Below are 10599 nucleotides of genomic sequence, written 5' to 3' on the forward strand. Positions count from 1 at the left end.
TTTGCTGCACGACACAATCATGGTCTTTGCCCAATACTGCCTCTTCTTGAAAAATTTCAGATTCAGGGCTTTAGAATTCATACAGTTCAATGTTATTAATTTTCTCCCTGTAGGTTTTGGTGTGGCAAGTTTTTATCTTTGTACTATGTGTTGTGCTTGGTTTTTATTCGTTTGCAGATCTCTGGAGTTTGATGCTATATCGCGAAGCTGGGTACATCAGTTTCTTATTTTGCAGGGTTTTCATCTTGATTGCAGATGTATTTTGCTGTTTCTACAGTACCTTCACATGCTTGCTTCAAGAAGGATGGCTGATCAGTAGTGAAGCAAAAGGCAACAACAATTCCTAGTTTCAGATTCAGAGTGTTCCTGTGCTAGTTCTGACCATGTTGATCATGGTGTAGTGGTCATTCCCACTTTGCCTCATATAGGGTCTTTCTTCAGCTCTCTTTTCTAGATACTACTGCTACTCCTCTCTATATCTTTAGCAGATCTATGTAATTCTCTTTGTACTTTCTCTTCGAGCTGAATGAATTTGGCACTTCGGTGCCTTTGCTTGTTCAAAAAAAAAGTGTTACTAGTATAACCTTTGGCACGCCTTGCCACACCCTTAAGAAGACACACAAAGGTTGACACAGAGAGCAAAACCTCATGCATGGGGTCCTGATCAATACCGAGAGGTTTAAAACTTCATGGGATGAGAATAATAGTTGTTAGTCTAAGCATGAGGATCGGGTTGCCATGGCAATGAGATATCTTGCCTTACTGGGTGCCGAAGAAAAAAATTGGTCTTCTTGTTTGGTATGAATGGCTTTTTATCTAGTGATTGGGTGGCATACTTACACGAGCTTCTATGCCCATATATACAATAAATTACATCAAACCATCACAAGTTGGAGCAATACATATCCACTGCTTTTGATAGCTCTAGTTCTCATTGAGAGCGTTTTGACAGCTGATCTGATGACCCAGAACCATTTGCGAGGACCGATATGATAGCACACATAGAAGGTACATTGAGGTGGGGGCACCCCACCGGTCGGATATATCTCCTTCTTGCCACCCTTTTCTCCTTTCACATGTTGTTATTATTGCTGCTTGCACCATTGTTGTAGTGACCACATCACAAGAGAGCAATGCCGCAGTCTTCGACCCTTTGTTAGTATGTGTACAGAACTGCAATGAGTGTGATAGGATGCTACTTGTGAGAGCAAAGGGAGGAGCGAGTGATTGGGTGGATGGAGGAGGGAGAGGCGGAATAAGGAGAGGGTAGCAATGATGGGCGCTCACATGTGGTAGTAGAGAGAATGAAGGCCATGTGCTGCCGCAGCTCGAGAGAGGGATAGTGATCTACCTTAGTGTGGCAGTGGCCGGTCAAGGGTGCCAAATGTGGCGATACGGGAGTGGGTGGCATAACATAGCTCCCATGGCCTGTCTCTTCCACCGTCTTGTCGTCTAACACGTTGGAGCTCATCAAATCAGAGGCTGCCGCTTCCAAAATTGTGATGCATACAATATGGGAGTGGGCATGTTTCTCTATTAGTCTTAGGCCCGAACGAGGAAGTGCAGTCCAGCTGCCAGGTTTTGCGGATCGATTCGAGCGAGATAGTGCAGTATGAAGTTGCACCATTGGAGGGTTGAGTTCACATTGTGGAGGTGTTTTGTTCGATGTTTCGTAATGTAAACCGATAACAACAGGATCTGAATACCTTAGTTATTTTTTGTAGGAGTTAAGCGTAATGAGGTCCTGTGTAATCAGACGACGTTGCTATTATGTTTCCGCCAACACCTCCCCGATATCTGGTACCTCATGATTTTGTAGCAGTTGTTATTCTCTTGGGCTGGACCAGCGGTGTCGAAGATGAACATGACTGGGGGCTTGCCAGATTGGAGTAGTTGGCGGCGCAAGACCGGGGATGGCTGACAGCGCTTAAAGTCGACGGATGGCTGGCAGCGCGCATGATTAGAATGGTAGGCGGTGCTTAAGATCTAAGAACCGGCGGTTCTTGATTTTGGGGATGACGAGTGGCGCTTGAGATCTAGGGGAAGCCGGGTCCAAGGAAGAGCAGGGGCTAGACAAAGAGCACAGGGATGGTTATTAATTCCTTTACCTAAGAGAACGAAACAAACTTGAAAAGAATTCATTACACCTCCTAAAATGTTGTGATTTGATTACATTAACGCCAATGTTATCATTTTTGTAGCCAAACATCTCCTGTAACTTGACTCCTTTCGCCTAGTCGCATCGTGGCAAAATGATGTTTAGGTTAGGGCCGATGATGGCTCGAGCGGATGAGGTCGATGGTGCAAGAAAGATGTTTGCATGCAACATCTCGATTTGATACCTACATCGTGGTCTCACAAAGCAACTCATGTTGAAGATAGAAGGGGTAGGCTAAGAATATAGATGTGAAGAAGATGACCATGAGTCATTGATAAGTGAGCCCCACATTTACGTGAACATACCATCCACGTGAGCTATTCTATCGATCATGTTATGTGAGCCCAGGTAGTCAAATTCACTTTTGAAGCTTTGTGAGCCGAGGATGTATGCTATGTGTGCGACCAAGCCCAAACAATATGTATGCTCCCTACATATGCTTTACTTGTAATTTTTTATTTGTATGCCCATAGAGTAACCAAGACTGCGTTTCCCTAAAAAAAAGCGAGTAGAGCACATGCAACAATACCTTGCTCTCGCTCATCATGTTACCCCAAAAATTGGCGACCACATACTACCTGCGGTGAACAACACGTATGACGCTTCACATCCCACACTATGTACTTGCATCGGTGGATCAACCAAGACCTTCCACACTTTTTGGCTCGGAAGCGAGAGAGAATATGTAACCAGTGCTTGAAATAGAAAAGTCAAGGCTCCTTCCCGTTCCTCTCAGATAGAATTCGTGTTGAAGCTTATAGATGAGCCTCTTCGAGTCAAGAGACTAGTAAAAACATGTCTGACATGTTCACGCAACCCGCAAAAGCCATATATAACTTGCTGCGATAAGTATGTCAGCATCGCCTGCAGGGGACCACTGAAGTAGGCTGATCCATTTAGCATTGTTTTGGGAAGCTTCTACTTCAATTTTAATGGTCTGGGGAGGTTTCGGCCGTTTTTCCTTCTTTGCGTTTCTTTTTGCTGGTTTTTTATTTTCCGTTTTCTTTTTTTCTTTTCTTAACTGTTTTTTATTCAAATTCATCTAGTTTTCTAATCTTCTAGGTTTTGGTGTAGAAATTATTTTAATACACCCTGAACATCTTTTTGAATGCACGTTACATTTCAGACACACATTGAAGATTTTCCAGTACACGCTGAATAGTTTCTAAATATATGTTAAACATTTTTTTAGATACACACTGAACATTTTTCGAACACATGTTGAAGACTTTCTAATACACGTTAAATGTTTTTCAGATACAGATGAACATACATGTTGAACATTTTTAAATACATTGTGAACTTTTTCATGTCATAAATAATTTTTTTCAAAATTGCTCAAACAAATATTTATATCTCATGAACATCTTCTGTGAATGATGTGAACAAAATATATTTTCATGAATATTTTTATAAATAATATGATCAAAATTTTAAACGTATGTACATTTTTACAAAGTCTAGAACATTTTCTGAATGGTATGATTGTACTTTCAAATATTGTAAAAAAATAAAAAAAATATCATGAATATTTTTTAATGAGCGGTGAACACTTTATAAACAATATGAACAAAATTTTAAATATATGGGCATTTTAAATGTCTCGATTTTTTAAAATTGTATGCATGTTTTTCAAAAACTGCAAACATTTTATTTACAATTTATCAATGTTTTTTAATGTGCAGTGAAATTTTTAATAATTTAAGTAAATCAAATTTTAAAACTCATTGTTCCTTTAGACAATTTTTGAAGTAGGCGTTTTTTTAGGTGTGGCAGGCGTTTTTTTAGAAACAGGTTGTTTCCTTTAGACAATTTTTGAAGCAGGTGCATCCTAGTTGAGGCCTGTAAGCATCAAGCCTCCACGCACAAGCTACTAGATGTGTCGGCCCGGACGAGTTCAAAAAATTGTTGCTGATGTGGTCAACAAGAGGATGAGGTCCATCTGCTTGTCATGTGCTCTTTTTCTCGTGCAGCTTGGTTTTCCTCTCCTTGGTTTGTTTGTTCGGATGCTTTAGTCCAGGGGCATTCCACCTTGCATTCTGTTCTTCTTGATTGTCCTAGCATGAGACATTCATATGGTTCTCTTTCTAACATTTTTACATTTTTTGGTGTCTCTGGAAAGCAAGGAATGCTTTTCTCTTTGATAGGGCAAAATCTCTTCCTCATCAAGTTCAGATTGCTGCTCTTGCGTTAACCTGTAATGTGTATGACAATGCCCTTCTCTTGAATCAGGCTCTAACTCCAACTCAGTTATCTTCTAATCAAATTCCTTTGCCTGGCAGAACCCTTAGGTCTGATTTGTTGGTTGATGGGGCTAAAATCTATTCGGATGCAGCTTTTAGGACCAAGAAAATTTCAGGTTTGTTGCAAGGACAGGTTGACACAGGTGTGGGGGTCTTTATTTCCTTACCCTCTAATCGAGGAGAGATCAATGTGCAAGTGCAAGCTTCAGCTCCCCCAACTTCTACTCCTCTGCAAGCAGAGGCTCTTGCACTAAATTTTGCTGCTTATTTTGCATCTCAACTCAACATTGCTCAGCCTACTTTTCTGACGGACTGCTTGGTTTTAGCAGGGGCTGCTACTCTAGGTAATGTCTCCACTTCTGAAACTCCATGGAGTATCAGGAAATCTTTGGCTAGTTTTTTTTAAGACTACTTATCAGCTGCAGCCAAAGGTGTTTCACATTTCTAGGGAGATCAATGGTAGTGCTTATAATCTTGCTCAACAAGTTTTCCGTGCTATTGGCGACACTCGGCTCTCTTATTTTGCTGCAAGGCTCACTCATGGTCTTTGCCCAATACTGCCTCTTCTTGAAATTTTCAGATTCAGGGCTTTAGAATTCATACAAGTCACTGTTATTAATTTTCTCCCTGTAGGTTTTGGTGTGGCAAGTTTTTTCTCAGTTATATATGGAAGCTTGGGCATGTTTTTTGGTATTTCTTGAGCTCTGCCTTCTCTCTGTACTATGTGTTGTGCTTGGTTTTTTATTCGTCGCACATCTCTGGAGTTTGATGCTATAACGCGAAGCTGGAGTTTCATCTTGGTTGCAGCTATATTTTGCTGTTTCTACAGAACCTTGACATGCTTGCTTCAAGAAACATGGTCGATTAGTAGTGAAGCAAAAGGCAACAGCAGTTCCTAGTTTCATATTCAGAGTGTTCCTCTGCTAGTTCTAACCATGTTGATCATGGTGTAGTGGTCATTTCCACTTTGCCTCATATAGGGTCTTTCTTCAGCTCTCTTTTCTAGATACTGCTACTCGTCCTCTCTATATCTTCAGCTAATCTATGTAATTCTCTTTGTACTTTCTCTATGAGCTGAATGAATTTGGCACTTCGGTGCCTTTGCTTGTTTAAAAAAATGCATTTTGTGTCAAACTGTCGAGCTTTCGCACACGCTGGCGAGCGGTGAGCTGGGTTGATCCATTAATGTGTTGCAGCATTTCCTATTTTACGAACCTTACAAAGATTCCCAACCGGTTTTTATCGGTTTTGGGAACCTTCTAGAAGGTTCCTGAACCGAGTTTTCTATTTTATTACCTTTTCATTTCTATTTTTCTGTTTATATTTCTTTTTCATTTTTTATCTTTTCTGTTTATTTTTTTTGCTTTTCTGTTTCTTTTGTTCGGAAATTTCAAATATTGTTCAATTTTTTTGAAGAAAAAGTTCTTGTTTTAAAATTTTGTGCACAATTCCAAAAAATGATTGTGTTTGAAAACAATCTTGAGGAATTCCCAAAGATATCTTATTTTCAAAATTTGTGCACAATTTCAAAAAATATTCTTTTTTTAATTTCAGAAAAAAAGTTGAGGAATTTCAAAAAAATGTTCTTGTTTTCAAATTTGTTCACAATTTCAGAAAAATGTTCATGTTTCAAAAAGTGTTCAGTAATTCCAAAAAAATTGTCCTCGTCTTTTAATTTGTTCACCATTTGAGAGAAAATTTCATGCTTCAAGAATGTTCGCAGTTCCAACATAAAGGGGTACAATATTTTTTTGTTCATTTCAGAAAAATGTTCCGTTTTAACTTTTTTGTTCGGAATTTTAAAAAATATTCCTGTTTTCCAATTTTTCATAAATTAAAAACTGTTTGTGATTAAGAAAATATTCGTAAATATCAAAAAATGTTTGCATTTTTCATAATTTTTTATTTTTTCAGAAAATGTTAAATTTTAGAAAAATTGTTCGGGATTTGGAAATTTTGTTCATGTTTCTCTTTTAAATAGGAATTAAAAAAAATCTTCTCCCAATAGAATTGCGGCATTTGAAAATAGCAGACATTTTTCAAGAAAAAAATTCAAAAAATAATTCCAATTCTTGACGCTTCTTTGTGTTCTTATAAAGTTTTGCACCTTGATGTTCGGTTATCACTGTCTGGCTTGGTGGCTAACCGCTTGCTGTCTAGTTTCTTCATTGTCTGAGGTCGTGGGGATCACATCTTGGAACTCTCGATTGTTTTTCAGCGAAACATGTTGGACGGCCCAGTCGGGGCTCGCCCTGCGCGTCGAGCTCCTGTACATTTTGCGTCATATAGGAGGTCCCCCAGTTCAGGGCTTCAAGATAGCAACTAATCAAGGAGTACTAGATGTTGGGGCGCCACCTAGTGGCGCCACCTGAAGCGGGCCTGTGCGCACTTATCTTGTGTCGGTACATTCTGCTGTCATGTTTAGTCCTAATCTCACTCATGTACATCAATAATGGATTTGTGCTATAACATTAGGTCCAGTGGCGGAGCTTTGTGGAGAGCAACCTGGGCCATTGCCCCCCCAGTCCATAAGAAAGTTAGCAAATATCCTCTAGTATTCAGCCCATATGTCTAATTAAAATCAGCCTAAAAGCATGTTTCTTGCCCCTCCAGCCCATTTGCCCCTCCACAAATTCAGCCCAAGCTCCGCCACTGCTCTCAGGCACCTGAGACGCTGCAGGCAAGGTACCTTCAAGGAAATTATCTCACGGCAGCAGCTGAGTTCCAATAGCTCCAAACCAAAAGAACCTGAAAGAAGGAACCCCAACTCATCCCCCGTGATATGCACAAAACTCAGAGACAGATTCGTCAGGCTTCTCATGCAACCAAAGCCTACGGTGGGGTGGAAGGCACAACCTACAAATGTTAGATCACGAATGGAGTTTTGACACCCATCAGATAAGAGTGAGCATGGGATTTTGTATTTAGGCTCTTTGTAGAATGGAACACCCTCTGGACACAACAGTCGAAGGGAGAGTCCTTCTATCCCGGGTGCAATGGCAGTCTGGAGGCAACTATCGAGACAAGAATTGGTGTCGCCATCATATGGACCATAGAATCCAAGGTGGAGTGTCTTCACACCGACGCCCGAGTGGCTTCTCAGAATACGACTAACTTTGCTGTTGTAATCTCTTGTCAGTTTACTCTGTCCACGCGCATTTACATTGTACCCACTGTTTCCATACGAAAGCTGAGGTTGGGACGGCACTTCCATGAACTTCGAAACACGCAAGAAACACAAGCAGCACGCGCAGCATCTTCCATTGGCAGAAAGGAGCATATATGAAGCCAGATATCCTGTATGCACAAGTAGAGAAGTTCAAGATTTGAATTGCGGAGGCAAAAAGCCAAAAAGTATCAAGTGCAAGATAAACGTGCGAGATATCACTATTTACATGATTTTTTTTTGATAAAATGCAACAAGTCAGCTTCAAATTTCGAAATCATAATGAGAAAGATTACACAAGAAAACCGCACGAGACACTAATCCATGACACGAAACCCTTGCCCTCTGTCTCCTCCATATCCCAACCTTCCTCTAGATCTTCCAGGCATGGGGAAAAAAGAGGAGACACAGGGAAAAGCAATCTGCTTGGCCCAGCCGTCTGCTGTTCCTGAAATTGCTCCTCCTATTAATTTAGCAAGTGGCAGTAAATGAACTAGAAAAAAGATCTTTGTGGAGTAATGTGCACAGGCACTCTCTTCGGCTTGCATTCCTCCAATATCCTGCCCCCTCTCGTGGGCCTGCAGTTATGCTATGACACTCGTTGATTGTGGATGCTCCGTGCCGTGGGGATTCACAACTCGTTGATTGTGAATGCTCCTGTATCGCACCGTGGGAAGGTAACTTGTTGATTGTGGATGCTCCTATATTGCACCATGGGGATCGGAACTGGTTGATTGCGGATGCTCCTATATCGCGCCATGGGGATCGGTGGCTCACAAAGTCTTGGTATTGTGACCCCTCGTCAACACCACACATCTACTTGTGTTTTTGTTGGTGATGGTACTTCTGTGTATACTGGCTTATCTTCGCCTTCCTCTTCGGCACCCATTTTCTTTCTACTACTGTTATTGTATGGTTTTCGGCCTGGTTTCCCTCATCAATGGGGTCAACTTGTTTAGGTTTTCCATCTGGTTTTCCTTGTGAACTCGATCAGCCAACCAAGAGGGCGACACTCTCTTGGTATCTGGCCTCTTTGAGTAATATATATTCAGGTGGGACCCTCCCCCCACCCTTTGATTTCTTAAAAAAAAGGTATTATGTATTCTGTTATCAGCATTATATGACGTACCTCTGGAAGGCACTTCTTTATTCTTTTGCCAGTCTGAGAAGCATCGTCTGATGAACCAGTTGATACATCTGCAACACGACATGGCCATGAGACGCCAACAAAGGAAACAGCAACCCAAGAACGAGTACATCAATACAGATCTAGTTATGACCATCGTGCAGCTTTTGTGCGCATTACAAAAACAAACATGTTTCAATTTGTAAGAAGAAAAGGGATTTTAATCGGCCGTAGCTATTCTTGCAAAACATTGCAGTCTTGCCAATCCAATCCTGTAGAACATGACAGTAGAGCACATGATTCAGTGAGCATGGGCATCTTTGCACTGCCCCTGCCAATTTATTTATTTATTTATTGTATATATCTATATTTACCAATAAAGCAAGTGCGTTTTTTCAATTTTTTCATCCGTTCACCCCATATTATTTTTTCTGAATTTTTTTACTATCCGAGGTGGTACTAATTTTCCATCCGTCCGTGGCCCATCTAGGTCGTGTCAGGCAGCCCAATAGCAGTCCGAGATGGGGAGGCAAAAATATTTGCCTGGTATAAGGAATTGAACTCACAACCTCCAATAAAGGACTTTCACCAACCGCCAACTGAGCTAGAACGTCTTCTGCTGGCTTTGTACTGTAAGTTTGTCTATTGAATAGTACCACATCGCCCTTTTACGTCCAACCTCATCAATTTATATACGTCTTCAAGTTATTAGATAACAATCAACTCAATAAGCTAGACCGGGAATCAAAATACGTATAAGGAGAAAGGAAAGGATTGAAAAGAAGGAATAAAACTAGGGAAGGAAAGGAATTTAAAGAAAGAATAAAATAAAATTCAATGTGCCCTTAAGAAGGAAAAAAATTAATAGAGAGAATAAAGTTGGCTGTGCCTTGGGAAGGAAAGAAAAGGAATTAATAGAGCGAACAAATTTGGCGGATTAAAAGAAGGAATGGACTCTATATGGCTACCTGCATGGATGAAGGGGCCGAAAAGTGAATAAATTTGGTGGATTAAAAGAAGGAATGAACTCTATATATTGCTGCATGCATGGATGAAGGGGGCAGGTGTTGTTTGGAGTCATATGGGCCGTATTTGCAATACCAAGAAAATAAAGGTACACGAGGTGCCAAATAAAATACATCACATGTACATTGTTTCAGGTGATTTCGTGTAAGGTGTAACTGATCGACCCTTTCGTGAGGTGACAATGGTAAAAATAACTATGAGTATCTCTCTGTGAGAGAGAGAGGGAGAGGATGAACTATTAATCCAACGCCCACGGAAATCAGTGGTGATACAATACAACCATCAACTATGAGTTTGTTGTAGCCTAAACAACATGGATCCATTTTCTAGGAGACAAATTCACTAATTTCCCTGAAAAATGTCGTTGACATCGGAAAATATATTGTTGTTATAGTTGAAGAGTTTTTATATTTTTGGACCTATTTTCGTTACTCATTAAAAAATTAAGACCGTCCTTCTAGATCTAATATTGATATGACTGCTAAAACATTTCATTTATTGAGAGGGGGGTGAACAAGGAGAGACGTCTAATCGACCAGCCAGTGCCCATCACCGACACACTCCACTATTGGGCATCGCTAGGAAGAAGCCGTCACTGCATGATCCGTTGGCACCTGTCACCAATGCACCACCAATCGAACTCATCGCCCGGTGTTTCCGATAAGAAATCCTCAATCCTCACTTTCCCTATAATATTAGCCAAAGGATAAGGATAAAGTGTGCAATGCTCCTCATCATATCCAACATAACCGACGCTCCATATAATGGTACCTTGACCGGGACAATGGTTGTTCATAGTAACCAACATTTATTTCGTAGCAAAGCACAAGCATTGTCTACAAAATTACAAGTCGGTGTAGGAAGGTCTTGTGAAAGTGGC

The sequence above is a fragment of the Triticum urartu genome, chromosome 5A (genome assembly GCF_056163025.1).
Source record: "Triticum urartu cultivar PI428250 chromosome 5A, HENAU_Tu73, whole genome shotgun sequence".
NCBI classification, from domain to species: Eukaryota; Viridiplantae; Streptophyta; class Magnoliopsida; order Poales; family Poaceae; genus Triticum; species Triticum urartu.